Below are 18,968 nucleotides of genomic sequence, written 5' to 3' on the forward strand. Positions count from 1 at the left end.
CTATTAATTGTGACTATTCTAAATTATATTCATAGACCAAACGGAGAAGTAGAAGCCGAGGGTCTAGCATCTCCCATCTCTGTATAGATGGGTCCTTTTTATGTCCAGAAAGTAAGGCTGGCATTGATACCACCCTGTCCCCTAGGCTATCTCTCACACCATGCAGAGGCACTGGCTCAGAAGGTACTAGACAGGTGGGAGAATCTCACAAAAGGAAGGGAGATGGGGTTCAACAGCATGCCTCAGTCTTGGGCCATGCAAACCTCATGAAATTCAATAAAAACTGTTAGGTCTTGGGGCAATCCTAATCACCAGAAAGGTCTGAGATCCAAAGGATGGAGCACCTCTGCTGTAAAAGCAGTTGAGGAAGTTGAGGAAGTGGTTCAGCCTGGAGAAGAGAAGGCTTTGGATGCCTTTCAGCACTTGAAGAGGGCCTACAAGAAAGCCAGGTAAGGAATTTTGGCAAAGATATATAGGACAAAAAGGTATGGCTTTAAAGTGAAATAGAATATATTTATATTAGATATAAAGAAGAATTTTTGGTGAGACACTGCAACAGGTTTTGTCAAGAGAAGTTGTGAATTACCTCATCTCTGTAAATATTCAAGGCTGGGTTGGACGGGGCTCTGACCAAACTCTTCTTGTGAAAGAAGTCCCTGCTTATGGTGGAGTTGGGGGGACGTTTTTTTCTAAGGTCTTTGAAAGTTCCTTCCAACCCAAACAATTCTATGTTACTCTGAAAATATATTTTTTCTCTGCCCAGGACAGAGGCTGTATTAAATCTTATCCATTTGACTATTAGAAGACAAACACTGCTAAGCTAAACAACCTCACAGCTGGCCTGCTGCAGTTTCCCCTGCAATAATAAATTTCCTATGCTTAAGAATAATGACAGTCTGCTGGAAGAGAAAAGTTGATTAAAAAATACATCTTGTATTCATATGAGATACAAAAAAGCCCACCCTTTTTCTCAGTTCCAGTTTGGATTGCTAGCAAGAAAACAGAATTTCGGAATGTTTGGGCATTTTTCCCACACTTTTTTGTCATATTTGCCACTCTCCATTACCAGTAAAATGCTCTCCCCAGAGAGAAAGGATGTCACAAAAACCAGCTGGGCTGCACGCAGAGAGAGCCATCCCTAGAGCATTGCCTGCTTGGACAAAAAAATGACACCCTGTCGATGCCTTTATTTATTCCAATATTTATGGACAAATATAGGCAAACACTTAGAGATTCTTTGGTCTGCATGACACAGCTCTGAAAGCACCAGTCCCTCCCTAATAACAACCCACAAATTCAAATCCAATAGCATAAGTTACATGCACAGCTAGATTAGGCTGAAAAATTTGACAATTGTCCCTTTGAAAAATTGAAGTCTCAGCACTCCATCCCTACACCAAGAACAGAGAAAAAAATGCTATTTCTGGGTAGCAGTTTCCAAGGTTGTTTAATATTCAGCGAGGATCGTCTTAACATTAGCTCACATTTTAATTATTTTACAGAACATCTGTGTATCATTGCATGTTTTACGGGTTTTCTTGGACACCCAAGAATTTTTTTTCCTAAAACTCTTACTTGAGAAAACAAATTCAAGGTATGAATTATTTTTCCTCCACAATCCCCAAAGATGCATTTCTAATTACACACAATTGCAGCTTATCCAACCTTTTTTCATTGTGCATTCATACGATGTACTCTTGTCAAGAGCCACTACTTGGAAAGGTGTTCAGAAATAAGACAATGCAACGTTTGATCCTCCTTTTCTCCCTGAAACAGATAATCGAGACAGTATGATTTAGTTATAAAACATACTATTTTTTTTATTGCAAGTGTCTTTAAGGAAGTACTTAGGATTTCTATGATGTTGTGACGAAGCCATGGCAAAACTCTGTGTCTTCTATAACAAAATGGGCAAGTGAAAACTGAAAATAACAACCTTAATTTTTTTAAAGGTCTAAAAGATATGACAACGCACCTACTCTATTTGTATAATAATTTTCTGACAAAGTGCTGGACCACAGCACACAAACTGTCCCCACACTAATTATCATGGCACATTTCAGCCCAAAGGGAGTTTATCAGACTTATAAGCCTTTGGGAAAGGGGTATGAAAATATAATTGAGATGTGACAGAATCCTAATTATAAAGGCAACTGTATCAGTCAAATATTCTCAAAACAATAGCACGTGTAACTAACTTTGACAAAGTAATGGTGTTGAGAATTAATGCTGCTGACATTCATATCCAGTTTACAGGGAATTCAAGATATTCTATGATGTTCCCTGTCTGTGCCCCTGTTAGGATACAACATGATGATGCAATGAGGAGTGACAATCATAACTAAGACCTTTCCTCACTAAGGCAATCCTCCTTATGGTCATAAAAATTGAAGAGATATTCATGTAGGCTGTTATCTAATAAGAATATCTTATCATAAAAACAAAACTTGTTTCATGTTTTCCAAGGACAAAAAACTTTCTTCCTCTATGTCCTTATAGCAGTGACCTCAACATGTACCAGAGAAATAAGGTAGTTATAGCAACTCAGGTAGTGAACAACTCTTGGCAGGATGCAACATTTCTCAGGAAAAAGCTAAATTGCAAATTATAACAGAAATTCATCCAAGTTGACTTCCCTCAATTTCCATTAAAAGGCTGTTAACAAACTTTTGTATAACCCAGCAGCACTTTCCAACCTGGTGGGAGCTATTTTCTCAGATGAAGGAATCTGAGACCTGTGTGAGCATAAAGTCAAAAGAGCTGGTATAAAGCAAGTAGCGGAAGAGGGGCACAGAATAGCTGTGCAATTTCTGGCAATTGTCCCTCGCTGAGCATGGGAACAAGTGGATCCCTCTTCAGCTTGGAGCACACAGCACTGTCATGGTGACATGAACTCTCAGAGTTCAGATGAACTCTCAGAAAATTAGATGAGTTTGACATCCCAGCTTTTTATGTCACGTGGTTGAGAATGCTGCACTGACTGTTAGAATATGTACCTACATCAAGAAGTGACCTGCATGGCACCCATTTCCCTTTGTCACCTGAGTACAGCCCATGCATGACCCACTCACTGAAGAAGTTTGTTCTGTGGCTTCTCAGGTGTGAGAGACAATTTGGCTCCAGTGTAGAAGCAACAACCTCTGCCCTACAATTCAACAAGCTGGAGGGAGGAGAGCTAAAGCCACTGAGAAGTGAGAGCAGATGTAAGCAGCCAGTCCCCAGGAATCCACCAGTCAGCTATATAGAAGTCAAGGTGTTTCTAAGTGCCTTCTTTTATTGCATCTGGTCTCAGCAGACAAGTGCAGCTGATCTTGGAGCTGATGTTCTTCATCCCAGGGAGTAGCAGGGAAAGGACACAAAGCCAAAATGCCTATTCAAAATAGGTGCTGAGAAGCTGTTTTCAGCTGGTTTTCACTTTTCCTTAAGTAAATTGCCTTATCTTAAGCTATGAGTTGTTCTCTGTTGTAGTTTCTCCCTCCTGTACAGCTGAGAAAAGGGACAGACAGAGTGATTTGGTGGGCACCTAACATCCAGACAAGGTAATCCACCAAAGAAGTGAAGCCAGAGGATGTCTTAGGGAGTGGGAGTGTGTTGTGGATGGATTGGAAATTTTGCAGGGCAAATATCCAGTAAGCTGACTTAAACCACAGTATGAGTGGACCAGCAGGATGGATGCTCTGAGTTTAAAACAAAGGTGAGGAACATTCACACTGGAATTAACTTAACTTAATTAACTCAGGGCTTCTTAGCTGGCTGAAACACAGGTACCAATGCTAGTGCTCTACAAGTGTGTGCTTTAGATCTACTCAATTTGATTGGTGTCTCCTAACTCTTCAACTGCAGCTAACGCCTTATTGTCAGCTTGAATAGCTTCAGGACTTCTTTGTAGATGTGTAGTTAGTACAAGGTAATTAATCAATGAATTAAAAACTAGAATCTGCAGGGAAGCAAAAAAATTCTGGGTAGCCAATGCAGTATCTGAAACTTTCCTCCTGGGAATGTAAGGAGGTAGGTCTCTGGTAGAATCATCATGGCAGCTGCTGCCGCTCTGCCATTATTGCCTTTAAGTCTTTATATCATCAGGATCTTCCTCCTGAAGAGAGAGACAGAGAGGAGGAGATAAATTGTGTACCCTTTCATCACAGGGTGATGTGTAATTCAGATCACACTACTGTTGTAGTGTGCCACTGAGGGGGGAAAAGTGATAGAGAATTCCACTTTGGTGTCACCATCCCATACAAACCCACAAACTTCCCGTCACTCTTACTCCTGGTATTGTTCCCAGGCTTCTGCATTCATTTTCCCAATACAATTCTGCTGAGGGCCAAGTTGTTCCAATTTCTGTCCATTTACAACCCCACCACCCCTGCCTCCCTCCCCTTTGTGGCAAATCTGGATGATGCAGCTGGATAACTACTCTGCCAGCTAAAATGAAGATAAATTTTTTTCAGTGATCTCAGTTGGAATGAAACATTATATAACCTATGCACCAGCAGTGAATATCCCTCCCTTGTTTCCAAATACTAACAGGAAAATGGCCCTAAGAAACCTTTGTGAAAGCATTCCTATTCTACACAAACCTGTCTAAAGGCTGCAGAAGAATGATTGAACATAGAATAATAGAGTCCTATAACATTCTGAGTAGGAAAGAATGCACAAGGATCACTGAAGTCCAGCTCCTGCCCCTGAAGAGGACAGCTCCAAGTCACCCCATGTGCCCAGGAGCACTATCCAAATGCTCCTTGAGCTCTGTCAGGCTGCTGCTGCGACCTGACTGCCCTGGGGAGCCTGTTCAATGCCCAACACCCTCTGGGGGAAGAACCTTTTCCTGAAATCCAACCTAAACCTGCCCCTACACAACTTCAGTTGAAAAGTGCTAGCCTAGTGATACCTCACCCACAGGAGGAAACTGCAGATAGTGGGAAAGTGGCAAGAAAATTCTGAATGTTTTATTTTGGCCATCCTGGAACTGGTTTGAAGTTGACACAATTTTCACTCCAAACTAGTGTTCATTTTAAAAAGAAAAAGAAATATTCTCCTCCCTCAGACTAACAAACACCAGCAATTCAATTTCAGTTAAAAATTGTCTTGACATACAGCCAAATTATTGCAGTATTCTATAATTCCTGATCATTAATCCACATAGCATTTAATGAAGTCTATGAGGCAGACTAAAATGGAAGTTACTTTTTTAAAAATACATATTTCTGTTGAGTTTGTGAATATATCATTATTCTGCTAGTTACATTGTGCCTGATAATTTTAAATATTCCTTCAACAGCAATGATCAACAGTTTTATTGATATTGCATTGCCTTTGTTCCTAGCTGTGTGAAAAAAAGGAGAATAAAATGTGATTGGAAATAGCTAGTTGAGGTATTTTTAGCAGTTGTGACCTGAAATTCAGTATTATGAAGCTGTAAAATGAAGACCACTTTCTCAAACTTTAAACATTCCTGTAATTAAATGCAGTACTTTCAAAATCTAAGGGGAAAAAAATACATTTACTCATGTGAAAAAGGATCTGAGTGTCGGCATTTGTTAGACTGAGGGCACTTTGTTTCAGCATTCACTGAAACAAATGATGAGCCCTCTTAAAATGTTCCACACTGATTGTGTCTTTGACAACTCATTCCAGTAAAGAACAAAGTACTTGATTTTTCCACATAGAATATTTGTAATTGGCTTGCTCTATTTATATTTATGTTATAAAAAAACCTGTCTTTTCTGGAAGTATTTTGAAAGTAAGATAAAATACTTATTGAATTCATTGAGATGGATGAGACTGGGTAAATAGGATTACCTATGGCCTAGTTAAAAAAAAAAAAACAAAAAAACAATGAATTTGGGAAAAAAGTAGTTATTAGAAAGTGAGAAGATTACACAAGGTGATACTGACAGCAGCATTGGCAAAATATATTTACCACAGCAGACTTGGTCATGCCTTGTTTAATGAAGCTCTCATCCCTTTTACAGGCAGAAAGTCTAATCCTAGAGAAAACAGAATCTGTTTTGCATGTACATGATTAATTTTATAGGCATGAGTAGTACCAGCAAACTTAACTGCTCTGCTTTGATGATGAAAGATATTGGCACTGTGAAACACTGGTGGTACTCAACTCTGGTGCTTATAATTGCATTTCATAATTTGTGTATACTGGAATGGTCTTACTCCAATTGTGTGAGTACCCATGGCATACCACACCTTTCTATTTCAATTTAGATAAAGTGTACTAATCCCACAGAGTAGAAACCAGAACAGACACTGATCATTTTATTGTTCTCAAAATCTACTGACTCTGAAGTTCTGATTTTGCAAAAGATCCTTCTGTGCAAAGACAGTGGCATTGATACCACAGCCAGCTTTACATATGCAACTCCATCCTTCCCTACCTGCAGGCTGAAATGAACATCAATCAGTGACTCCCAACAGTTATTGTTCCTTGCATCTAATTTTTATTATAAGCATTTATGATTGTGAACTTCAATTCCACGTTTATTTTCTAACAAAGTAATTACATGTAAAGTTTAACTGTAGTATTTATATTTATTTTATACAATATCATAAAAATGTTATACATAGCACCATCTGTTGGCTGAGATAGCTATAACAAATGAAAAATAGTTTATGCAGATTAGGAAGAGAAAAGTAAACCAACAAGAAAACAGAAAAAGGGACATAAAAATTTAGATGACTAAACTGCATACTAAACTGATCTTACATGTACACTTTTCTGTAAGTTAGGGGATATATTTCCAAAGAATACATTTAAGGCTGCTGTACTCAAAAAATTTTGGACACTTTTTGGAGGAAAAAAAGATGGGTATGAAAAAGCTATAAACACTAGTAAGAGAACGTGCTAAATTAATCCACCTGCAGCACCATAGCTTACTCCGTGCTCTAGCATCATGCTTCTCTGAATCCTTGGTGCTCTTAATGGCTATAGAAACACAATTAATAAGGAAATGTATGGTGTCTTCTGCAGCCAGACATCCTCCTGGAGGGTTTCTGAGGAAGAAGGGTGTACTTCTCCCACATAGCCTCCCTGAGAGCCTGCAAGGCAGACTGGTCCCCAGGGTGCTGTAGTTTCTGAGGTCCATGCTGTGCGTGTGTGCCATGCAAGCAATCTCCTCTGCTGGTGGTCTGGGTCTGCATAAAGGCCAGCCACAGCTGCAGTCTGACATCCCTGAGAACATCTCCTCAGAGTAAAAATTCTGTGAGGAGGAAGTCTCAGTGTGTTAGCACTTGTATGAAAGCCCCTTTCCCACACTTCAGTCAGCCTCATGCCTACCACATCTGCCTGGTGTGCTGACCTGACTGGGAAGCTGGACAGGGCCTGGGCCAGCATTTCCATGTCCAGAAAATCTCCACCTGGCTCGAAATTACCATTTTAAGCAAGACTGCATAATGGTGTCTGTCAACCCCTTGTGTTCTGTACCTATGTGCAGAAGGTTTTGCTGAGAAATCAAAACACATTGTGACTTGTCTAGCAGTTCCATGAGACAGGCAAGCAGTATTATTTAGAAAAAAAAAAAAATTAAAAATCTACATGGCCACCGTTTTTGCTGTTTCAAGTCAGGCAAAGACAAGAGAGGACAAGCTTGATTTTCCAGACAAAAAAATCACAATATTCTGTTTGTCTGAATTTAGACCAATAGATCTTGAGATAATGAAGTAAAAAAAAATTTCTACACAGAGCTCAATGAGGCCACTGAATTAGAGTTTAAATCTGAGATCTGTCTCTTTATACAAAAAAAAAAAAAAAGAAAGTAGAAAAATTACTTGTGAATTAAGTACTTCTGTCAGGAATACCCATTCTTAAGTTCCCTGGTATCAAACCAAGAAGCTGGTAGCTGCCTCACGCAAAACATCAGTCTGATACAAACCCACCCAATTCAAATTTGGTCAAAACATTTTGACATGTTAATTCTGTGCAGGCGGGCTCCTTTGTGCCTGATGAGCTCCACATCTTGCTTTGCCTAATTCCACAGAAGTGCAGTCACACATTTGATCTGAAGGGGTTCAGAAGTGCTGGGTGACCCAGTGACGAGGGGAGGAGGCTCTAAAACTGTGGGCACCTTGGCTTCAAGTATGTTCTGGGATTAACCTGGGCAGAAACCCAGGACTGCTTGGCAGTGTGCTTGTTTCACTCCAAGCCTGCTGCTCCTGCAGCAAGAAGGAATCTGACAGCCTTTCGAGACTGACAACATATTTTATCTCCTATGGCTGCCCTTTTACAGGACAGAGGAAGTCATAATTTCTTCCTGCCACTGTGAAGGAAACATATTCACACAGCTCATCATTCAGGGAGCACAAGCCTCAGCACATCCAGTACTCTGTAAATAGTCTTGGTGCAGATATAGCAATAAATACAACTTTCAGGGTTGTAAAAGGCACCAGTGTTTCTAATGGCATATTTTTCTTTTCTCCAAAAGATATTAACAAGAATAAGGACCAGATTCAACCCAGGAATATTGTGTTCACTATACAAAGCTAAAAGTCAGATGTCCTAATATGGTCATTTTAATAATGAAGAAAAAAAGCATTAATAAAATATGTTCATTACATTCTTTTGTCCATTTTTTAAATCTGGAAGATTAGTGGGGAAGTTTATCATAGCAGGTGGGATACTAATGTTTGTTTTTTTAAGGATCTCATGCGAGAGATCAGGAAGTCCTGGGATTTACACATTTGTTTCTGTCAAATTTTGAAATTATAATTGAACTACTAACCAAGATTATGATGCTGGGAATGGATAACAGACAATAGAAACAGCAAAAAAGACAAGCTACAGTGCACTGAAGCTTAGTTTGATTTCATAGTAACACCTTTCATATTTGGCAATGGATTGAAAAGTTACAGTACATATCTATAACATATCATGGAAATTGATCAGTATGTGCTAGAGAACAGTTACAGCACAAAATAACTTTTAATTCCTACATATTTGTTCACACAATTTGGGCAAAACAACGAATACTTCATTTTTCCACTATTCCACTCTGCTCACCCACTAGAACGAATGGATTTCTGTATTTATCTGCCTGAGGAAAACGCATGGAAACATGAATCATTTAGGTTAACATGTCCTGGCACAAATGAAACTGTGAATATCTTGCTTCCCTGAAGTCCTAAATGTGAAACACAGAAGAATAAGAGCAGGTCAGCCAGAGAGAAGATCTCTAGTGGTCTATGAATTTGAGGACACAAAACCTTCCCTGTGTATCTTTGTGAGGCCTAACATGCAGTCTTTTCTCCTGTTTATCAGGGATCAGTATAACCTCTACTGCATTTTGATTTCACTGCTTAAGGCAAAGGCAGGATGTGTTTTGAGTCAATGTCATATAAGCTGACTTTTCTTAAGTTTTCTGGATAGTTTATATGTTAAGCCATTTTTTAATAAATTGACATATACATGAAGGAAAATACAGAAATCAGGAACAATCAATAAGTATCTGTCAATACAAAATTACACCTGACCAAGCTGGGAGAGTAGCAAACAGAAGATACCTTGACTTTAGTAACATTTCTGATACTGTCTCCAGTGGCATTTTAATCTGGAATGAATAGCACACTCTGTGTTAATAGCCAAAGGTTCAATATTTGGAGGATTTACAGGTATTACAAAGCCAAACTCCTCAGTATTGGTGGATATCATAACAAGGGCCAAGTTGCATCTAGGGAGGTTCAGACTCAGCATCAGGAAAAACCTTTCATTGGGAAGGCTACTGCAGCAATTGCTGCCCTGAGACACTGTGAAGCCTCCCTCTTATTCAAGACATAATAAGATAGGAGCACAGCTGGCAATAGTCTTGCTTTCAGCAGAAGTTTGGAATTCCAGCCAGTGTTTCTGTGGTTCCGTGATCTCATGTCAGCTACAAAATTGGCATGATCATATGACAGCAGTGCAGAGCTATTAAAAGTGACCCAAATTCACTGATGAATTTCTGTAGTGTTATAATAAGTCTATGGACACACTGGAGTTACTATTATATTATTCTGAACAGAAGTAAAAGGCAAACAAAAGAGGAAACATGTTTTTCTTGCCCTTTCAAACCAGCACCAACAATGTAATGGAGAAAGACATGCTAAAATTAGGAGGTCATCTACACTGGCAGTTGCACTGGAAAGTGGGCAGCTTTTGTAGGTTATACCCTCTTGAGACAAATCAAGGACAGACTGTCCAGATTCAGTGCACAATGCAGTGAACAGTAATAGGTGGAATAGATTGAATAAACAATGTTGTATGTCTTCTTGCTTTCTCATCTCACTTAAAAAATCAAAAAAAACTGATATAATCCAAATCAAGAACTGACAGCAATAACGATGTTTGCTTTCAAATTCCCACTATTTCTTGCACTACACTCCACCCAACAGACCACCATTTGCAGACTCTGGGTGAAAGAGTGGATGTAAATTGAGCAAATCTTTATTGTTTGGCAAAGTGGAAAATCCATTATTAGTTTCTTTTGCTTCTGCGCGGGGCATTTCTGCTCCACTTTCACTGCTTAATGCAGTGTGACTAAAAATCTGTACCCTGCAGAAAGCTTTCAAGCAGTAGCTGAGCTTGATGCATTTGTGATGCTCTGGAAGCAGTGAAGAGCAGTGAACAGAAAAAGTGGCAGGGATCAGAGAACTGCTGAGCACAAAATACACTGTACCTTTCCCCTTGATATTTTCTGTCTGTCCCTAAACTTAAGTTCTTGGCCATACATCCATACCTGAGAGGAGCAAAGGTTCATCAGCTGCTGTCTTTAAAAGCAGCATATTTGTAATTAGGGACAGAGTGAGCAGACAGACATTTATGAAGTCTGTGTTTCATTTCCTTTGCTAAGGTAAACAAGATATGGAAACTGCAAGTATCTGGAGGACAGGAGAGTGGCCCTAGAGACAAATAAGGATACAACCTATTTCTCCCTAGATGGCATTAAGATTTGTTGTGCTCAGGTTTCCTTTCTCCTGTCTCCTGACTAACGTGCTAGTGTAGACATACTATCTTAGATCTTATTATGAAGGCTAAAAAATTAAGTTAGTTTTGAAGTTAATCAATATTACAGAAAAAGACACAGGTATCTTCCCTTCATAGCAGCAGATACACATAAACATGAGTAGAAACACAGGCTAGAGGAAAGGAGTGGATGATGGACATGGGACACCAGCCTGACTCTGGTCCTTGCTGGGAATTGGGCTGTCAGCAACTCCTGCTTTCCTTTTTCCTTTACAGTGACCAGGAGCTGCTTGCTGGGGTTCCTGTCCTGTGAGGCGGACAGCTGGAAGAGGTAGGGCAGTACCTTACAGCCCAAGAGATTCCCAACAGAGGTCAAATTTTGCTTTTAGTTATTTGCATTGTCTGATCATCTATTGCTTTGTCTAGAAGGCTGAAGGGTGTTGTGTTGTGTATCTTGTCTAAGAATAAATAAGAGCCAGATAGCAACTACACTAAGGAATGCCTTCCATTTGTTCCACTAGGTGTGTCAGGATATGTAGATGATTTATACGTAACTTTCCAGGCCAAAAAACATTTATTTTCTCTGAACATCTGGCTGGCATCTGCAAAATCTAGAGTATGCATCATTAATCAGAATATCATTGTGAGGTTTAGTAATGAAAGATAGATCAGGTAAATTCACTATATTAATGTAATAGCACTTACTAGAATACCACAAAGCTACAGCTTTTAGTGCGCACTTGAAAAAAGTAATTGCTTTAATAACAGCCTAGAGTAAAGCGTGGTATTTGTATTTAAGAAAGTAATCTAATGAACATCTGTCTTCATTCCTACAAGTTTGCTCTGTGCAAAGTAGATATCACATTCTTCTTTCCTGTCATAAGCTGTTGCTTGCTATTAACACCCTAGTAAATTTATGTGGAAATGAGCTACTTGTGCATGTGTGTATATATATATATGTGTGTGTGTGTGTGTGTGTGTGTGTGTTCATATATGAATATAAAGAAAGACAGTGAGGCACATCAATACCTTTTTCTTTCTTCTGACCGCTCTCATTTCTCTGTTAGCAAACTAATTGAAATTAAGAGATCATTTGTGCTTAAATTTCCATTGGAAACAGTTTTGAGTTACATGCAGTGCTTCCCCTGTTAATACCACCTACGGATTCTCACGGAATTTTTCTGCTATATGACTGTATAAGGAAAGATAGTCACTTCTTTCCATATGTATAATATGATGACCAAAAGTAGTTTTTGCTCTACATCAAGTTAAAAAATGTGCTTTTGGTGAAGTCAGAGGTAGAGAGTATTTGCCATATGTTTCACACATGAAAAATCAGTTCATTTTCTGCCATTTAACAAAGCTGTGGTAAAGGTATTTTAGGCGCACTTTAAATAAGTAACAATGTAAACTGTGCTAAATATAATTGATCCATTTCACACTTTTCACCTGGAAGAACAGTGGTTTATATATTTCTTCTTTTCTTGACTTGTCTTACCAAGGTTTTACAGATCACTGTTTTCCACAATTAATTTTAAACATAAAATACCTCCTTCTCAGACACTGGCATTGTCAGCTAAGAATCCACCCAGAAACACTAAAGTATTAAAGGAAAATTGGTAGTGGAATTGTATCTTGTATTGAATTTGTAATTGTTTTTTAATGCCAAGAAAAATCAGTTGGGTTATAATTGGCTTTAACTGGCATTTACACATGATGGAGGTTTTGTCTTTACTTGAAGCCAAGAAGCTCTCAGACAAAGGAGTTTCTTTTCAGCATTTGAAAACATCAAAGAAAATCTAATCTACACCATGCAGGGCAATCTTTGATGAGGAGAAAATAGTTGGTGGTTGGAAGACAAATAGAAAAAGGACCTCATCTTTCATCCCCAGAAGTAGTCTCCACGCTGCCCTTACATTTGAACCAGGTTTTTTGTTTCTAAAGAACTGTTTTCTCACAAAGGTTGTTTAGTACCAAAGCTGAAGAGTTCAGGGATCACAATGATTCCTGAAACTCCAAAACTCTTAGTGCTATGTTTCTTTTAAGTACACAAGAGTATTTAAAAGCCTGAAAATACCTTCCTTCATAAAATCACTAATCCTTCACTGAAGGTGAGCAAAAGTATCTCTAGTGCTATGTAGGAATTTGATAATTCCATTCCTTCAAAGGAATTATGAAGCGACTGAGCAAAATGCTTGATAGGGCCTCCATACTTCTCTGACTGGAGGCAAGAAGCATAGTGACTGACTGGGTGGTTGTTTTAACAAACATGCCAGAAAGTAAAGTCTGCCATCAAAGGTAGAGAAAAGATGCAACAACACAATGACCAGATAAAAGAAAATTGCTGTCATTAGCCTGGATAGCCCCATACAACCTATCCTGAGTGAAAAGCTGCTGCTACAAAGATGTTTTATTTTGACTGGTTCCTAAAAGAAAAGGAGCTCTCTCTTTCCCAGCTCTCTTCTCTCACTATCCTTCCAAGCACCAGCTCACAAACATTGCTGTAAAATACGTAATGATTCTGTAAGCATGGCTCATAATTATTTTAAAATAGTGGGAAGTTAATTTTTTTCTGAATATTTGTGCATGTACATTCCAACATGTAAAGAATGTAATCTGAAATTTACGTGTAGGCTATTGCTGTATGAAAGTCCTGTGCTCTTGTTTGGCTTTGGGTGTTTAGACTGTGCATTTGTGGTGATGCAGAATTATTTATTAGGGGTTCTATGCCTTTTTCTCTAGGTGTCAGTTCTATGTTGCACTTGCCAAATTAATGTCACATTCTCTTTTGAAGGCTTGCTCTGGTGTTCTGATTTATACAGACAATTGTATTAGGGTATTGGACTCAGAAATTACTCCTTTCTTGGACAAGGAATCAAGGGGACAATGGAATGAGGTTTGTGCATGATTTCAATAAATCAGGGATTTCTAAAAAGAGTGTATAACTCTATGCCAAGAAATTCTTTTTCAATAAACTAAGCATTGGTCCTTTTAATCTTTCCTATCCTTATATTAAATACTTCTTGTTCCACATTTTCTTTGCAAGCTAGTGGTAATATACACATGTTCTTTACCATAAACTATTATTTTGAAAAGTGAATTTTTAAGATATTACATTGGCACTAGCCCTCCCAAAATTATTATCTTTAAATTTTGTATGTGTAACACAAGTAATAGCAGAATCAGAACCTGCCTCTGCAGAGTTATAGCACTCTATAAAGACAAAAATCGAGCACAGGAGGTTCTTAATGTGCAAAGCTAGTCAGTGACATAAACAATGATTATTAATAATCCTAATTGATACTTGCATCTTGAAAGTTGTCCAATCCAAAAAATCCCTAAATCCAAAACCAAACGTGAGGTGGTATAATAAATCAAATAAAAGGTATTACAATCATGATAATGACTGCCAACAGAAGATTGTCATGGCTGTCATTAAAATATGGAGCAATGGAAAGAGCAGGACAGCAGTCATGTGCCCCCTGCCTCTGGAAGTGGAAGGGCTTGTGATGAATCACCCACATCTTCATGGCACCATTAGTGCTAAAGCTCAAACCTATGCTTTTCTTGAAGCAGATTACAAAAGCTTATGATTCAGAGTTTGCAGTCTGAGATGAAAAAGATGACGTTTGCTGGTTCTGGAAGGCTGATCATCCTGCGTAATGTTCTTTCATAGAGTTTTGCCTGCAACTGTAGTATTTATACTGCATTTTGCACTGCTGCCACTCAAACACTGCTGTGAATGCTCAGTCGAAGTTTTGCTCCAAAACAAAAGTGCTGCATGGCCTTGTTAACCTAGCTTCTGCTCAGAATTAATATTTGTGTGATGACTTGAATTATCTCCTCAGATAATCACAATATGGCATGCAATTTTGAATGTCATGTTTGTTTCACTCCTGGGAAATGGGAATAAAAAATTGCCTGGAGCATAGTGAATGCAAATAAGTTACCTCTTGGCAATGGTCACCTTATATTATATTATTACAATTTTATTAAAGGCACATCTAAACTGATTAAATATTTCTGTAGAATTCCACAATCTTTTACAAATCCATATATTTTAAATGGACATTTTTCATAGGGCTGGTGATAGACATTTTCTGGAATGAGGAGAGCAGAGAAAACTAGTTAAACTTTGTACAAACACACTTCAATCACTTATTCGGTGAGAAAGTAGTGTTGAAATTAATTATGAATTCACAGCTGTGTGTATCCTTTTGACTAAAAGCAAATACTCTAAGACAAATTCTACTATACCTTGAAACTTCCTTTATTTGTGAAATTAAAGTCATTTAACAAGCGTTCTAAAGATTAAAATCATATTTCCAAAATGGATGGATATAATTCTATGTTATGCTAAATAGATGAAATTCATGGAAGATTTGATGACAGATTTAAATGATTTTAAATTACAACATTTGTTATCGTATTTGTGCTAGCTCTTGTTCAAATTCTATCCTAACATTTAAAAATTTCACTTTTTTCACTTGTACAATGCTGGATCAGTGTGCAATATTTCTGAGCACAGGTAGCCAATCTTGCTGCCAAATGCTGTAATAAGCTGGTTTAGGCTTTTGTGTGAAACAGCTGAATTATTAAAATACTTTTTGTTTTGTGGCAGCCACTGAGATTATTCTCAAATCTTGCTAGGTTTACTAGACTGTGGCACAGTCAGATCAAATCTAGACAGTTATTAAAATCTTTATGGAATTACCAAGCTCTGCACTGATATCTAACTTTATCATCAAATTATGTAGTAATAATATGTGACTGTTGGCTGTCTGACTGTTGTGAGAGTATAGACCGTTTCCACAGAGCATGCTATGGGAAAGGACATAATCATAGACATGTGGGGCTGAGAGGAATGTGAAGACCAGAAAAGGACAACCTGGAACATCATCCACTTTTATGTGCATAACCCATTGCACAGATTCATCAAACTTTTTGTTAAAATTTTTCAGTGGAAGACATCCACCACTTTTAGATATGCTGTGACTGTTCCACCTTTTAAGAATTGGATATTCGTAAAGCCTAAGCTCAGTCTATTTTTAAATCAAGCCTGTATCTACTATATTTCTTTTCAGAAAACAACTGTGGACTCCATTTTTTCTGTATTGGGATATTGTCACAATAGACTACATCATGGGTTTCTCTCTTAGGTTTTCTTTTCAGTAAATGATAAAGAGAATCCATCAACAGCTCCTCAAAGGACATATTTCCTCAACCACTATCCATATTACATTTTCTGTCTGACTGCATTGCTGGAGTTCTCAAGACCCTGGGAGGGCAGATAATCTCATCTAGGCTCCCTTCCCCATGAAAAGTTGTACCTGATCTTCTGAAATCCCTTTCTAGCTGGGCTGTTCTATGATTCCTATCACCTACTGTCTGTATTCTTGCTAATGCGTATGGTTGGTCTTCATCATCTCAAGGGTCTCTTATGACTCATTTTCAGCTTACACTCAAAAAATCCTTTTTTGGGGACTAGAGCTCTGTTTCGTATCAAAGGCCAATATTTCAAAGTAAATGTTCCACAGCTACTTACTAGTGAGAGGAATAAAATCAAGAACATGGAATTTGTTGTCATGAGTGGTTGACGCAGGTTTCAAGGATTTAAAAAAAGCAATCATGTGGGCAGTGAGAGTTATAGACCTTCAAGAGGTCATTGACTTTGATCACTTTCCTTCACCAACAAGCTCGAACTGGGAGATGATTCTGATTAAACAATAAAAAAAAAAACCCAGCTACAGCCTCTAAATGTGGGATTTCTCCTAATCTCTAATATACATAGACATTTAGATACAGGGTGAATGTCACTGACTGGTGTAAATAGTCAGTGCTTCATCAGTTTCAACAAAGTCATGCCCTTTGTACTAGCAGTGAACACTGTGGGTGGGTGGATGATTAAGCTTATTTCAGTCATAGAATTTTTTTTCTGTATGAGGTCATACTTAGTGTGCTGTGGTAATCCCTGGTACTAGTAGACTGAGGTTGGATCTCTCTGTCTTTTATTCATACAAGATATCTCAAAATCTTGAACAAACAAAAACACACCCAAAACAAATCACAAAACCATAAAACCCACAAACAAACAAAACTGAAAAAAAAAGAAATCGTGATGATTATCTCTGAAATCTGTGAAATAATGCTAATTTACAGCTCAGGAACATGGAACCACATGGAAACTTTAAACTTTAGGCCTGTAACTCTGTCATTCTAGACAAAACACAATATTATTCCTAGCTAGTTCTGAACAAGACCCCTACAAGCCCAGATTCAAGAAGTCTAGATGCCAAGACATCCTGATGATTTGAGGTTAGAGGAAAGAGTTTTCTGAGAGCTGAGGAACTGGTAAAGGTGATTGATAAACCAAAAATCAGAATCTTAATGCTAGTGAAGAGTTTCGTAGTCTTGTTTTGAATCAAAATTTTTTACTGATTTTTATTTTGTTCTCTGGTTTGCGGCTGGTATTTTATTATTATGTAAAAATAGGTACACTTAAAAGCAATTTATATGGAAATCCAGTTTCAGAGCTAGCACTAGATAGGGGTCAAATTATCTCTCAATTTAAATGGAGTGCCCGTGCTCAAGTTTTTTCCTTCTGCTTTACCATGAATAATCTTTGCAAGACCTTTCTTCTTCAAGTGTCATGGACATGGACCCTGTGCTGACCAAAGGAACATCCATTCACACTGTTTTTCTGTCCACAAATCTAGTTCTAAAAGTAGTAATCATTCCGAAAAAATAGAGTCATAGAATCACAGAGTGATTTAGGCTGGAAAAGACCTTTAATCATCAAGTCCACCCTTTAACCCAACACCACCAAGCCCAGCAGTAAACCATGTCCCTCAGTGCCCCATCTTTGTGTCTCAAACACAACCAGGGATGGTGGCTCCCACCATTTTCCTGGTCTGTTACAATGCCTGACAGTCCTTTCACTGAAGAAATTTATACTAAAAGCCAATCTAAACCTCCCAGGTGCAACTTGAAGCCATTTCCTCTTGTCTTATGACTTGTAATCTGGGAGTGCAGACCAACCTCTTCTTGGCTAGAACACCCTTTCAGGTATTTGTGGAGAGTGATAAGAGTCCCCCTGAGCCTCCTTTCCTTCCTCCAGACTAAACAACTCCAGTTCCCTATATCTATCCTTGCACATTTTGAGTTGCTCAGACTCTTCATTTGCCATTTGAAATTGTGTTAGTGCAATCTGTATCATATTTTTAAAATATGTGTTTCTATGATTTATTTATTCTAAGAATTCATGGTAATTGTGAAGTAGAGCACTGACTTCATTTGTTAAAACAAGAGTAAATTAGCAAAAATAATGTTTAGATCCTAAAATTATTTTTAGAATTATTTTGTGACTCACTAGGAGCTGATGGCTACCAAAATAATTGTTCATAGTTTTTATACAACCAAATGAATTTCTTGTTTGATGTTTGCACCACTTCCTTCATTATTCCTTCTGAACTTGAACAGGCGCCAGAGGTATAACACTATATCTGAGAAGCTGAGACAGTCATTATTTTACTTTTTTGTCTTGAATTGATATGGTTACAATACTGATTCAGACAGTTAAGTCTTAGCAAATCTTACCATTATTAAAAAAGGGGGGAAAAAGTCTTTACAAGAAAAAGAACATTTACTATGGGCCTAAGGAAATGCTTTAATAAAATATTTTTAAAGGAGTGGGATTTTACCCTTCATAACTGTTCATCTCTAGTCATTGTATCAAAGAATTAGGAAATGAAATGTCATCAACACACACACACAGAAAAAGGACAGTTATATCCCAAAAAAGTACTGAGAAATATAGTTTTATTGTCTCATAATATGGTGAATTAAGACCAAATGTAACTCTAGGCAAACACATGTACTTTTCATATGTACAAAAGCTTACTGCAGATATATTCTCATTCGGAATCTTCAAAAAGATTCCACATGGATATTTCCTTACTTATTTATTACACTCATATGCCTAAATATTTAGTATCTTTAGAGAACTACAAACAATGAAGTG

Source organism: Haemorhous mexicanus, chromosome Z, assembly GCF_027477595.1.
Source record: "Haemorhous mexicanus isolate bHaeMex1 chromosome Z, bHaeMex1.pri, whole genome shotgun sequence".
NCBI lineage: Eukaryota > Metazoa > Chordata > Aves > Passeriformes > Fringillidae > Haemorhous > Haemorhous mexicanus.